The sequence below is a fragment of the Palaemon carinicauda genome, chromosome 39, assembly GCF_036898095.1.
Source record: "Palaemon carinicauda isolate YSFRI2023 chromosome 39, ASM3689809v2, whole genome shotgun sequence".
NCBI lineage: Eukaryota > Metazoa > Arthropoda > Malacostraca > Decapoda > Palaemonidae > Palaemon > Palaemon carinicauda.
In genome coordinates this window covers 40107630-40108324 of record NC_090763.1, presented here as the reverse complement: position 1 = coordinate 40108324, position 695 = coordinate 40107630, and the positions used below count along the sequence as shown (strand labels likewise).

Genomic DNA, 695 nt, shown 5'->3' with positions numbered 1-695 from the left:
TTAAAACTAGTGTACGCAACCCGTCAATAGTGGCGGCTAAATATTTAGACTGATACGCACGCACACGCACCCCCTCTCTCCGCGGTATGACTACTCCTCTCCCCTCTACCCTTTTTGGGTGTGCTATTTCCGAGGTCGAGTAATACACACACACACACACACACACACACACACACACACACATATATATATATATATATATATATATATATATATATATATATATATATATATATGTGTGTGTGTGTGTGTGTGTGTGTGTGTGTGTGTGTATAATTATGTATCTATATATATATATATATATATATATATATATATATATATATATATATATATATATATATATATATATTCATTTTGTTGTAAGATAAAATAAAAGAGATATAATGAAATGACTAAATATTTTTGAATGACTAGGAAGAAAACTGAATTCGTATGTGTGCGGTAAAAAGTGAAAATTAAATTTGACGGACTAATCTGGTATGTCAGTTGACGTATTTCCATGACGCAATTAAAAAGTGGTTTAATGCGAGCCTAAGTGACCGGTTTGGCTGATGGAAGGAAGGAGGCGTGGCCTTGCGAGTTCAACAGAGGAACGCACTGAGAAAGTGGAGCCTTGGGAGAAGAAGAGCGAGACCCAGCCAGTGGCAGCTATACCTTGGTGAAGAGGATAAGTCACTTCGACTACTCTCAGT

At 36.3% G+C, this 695-nt stretch overlaps 1 protein-coding gene across 6 annotated transcripts in view; it reads left to right on the top strand.

Annotated features, from left to right (window-relative positions):
* The first annotated feature begins 640 nt into the window (after window positions 1-640).
* LOC137631139 (multiple epidermal growth factor-like domains protein 6) overlaps window positions 641-695 on the top strand; it is a 238290-nt gene continuing 238235 nt past the window's right edge. For 5 of the 6 annotated variants that reach the window (XM_068362810.1, XM_068362813.1, XM_068362812.1 and 2 more), the window contains exon 1: window positions 641-695. This exon is cut by the window's right edge and continues 88 nt beyond it. The gene's annotated coding sequence lies outside the window, so the exon portion shown is untranslated. The other variant, XM_068362809.1, reaches the window with a different exon arrangement.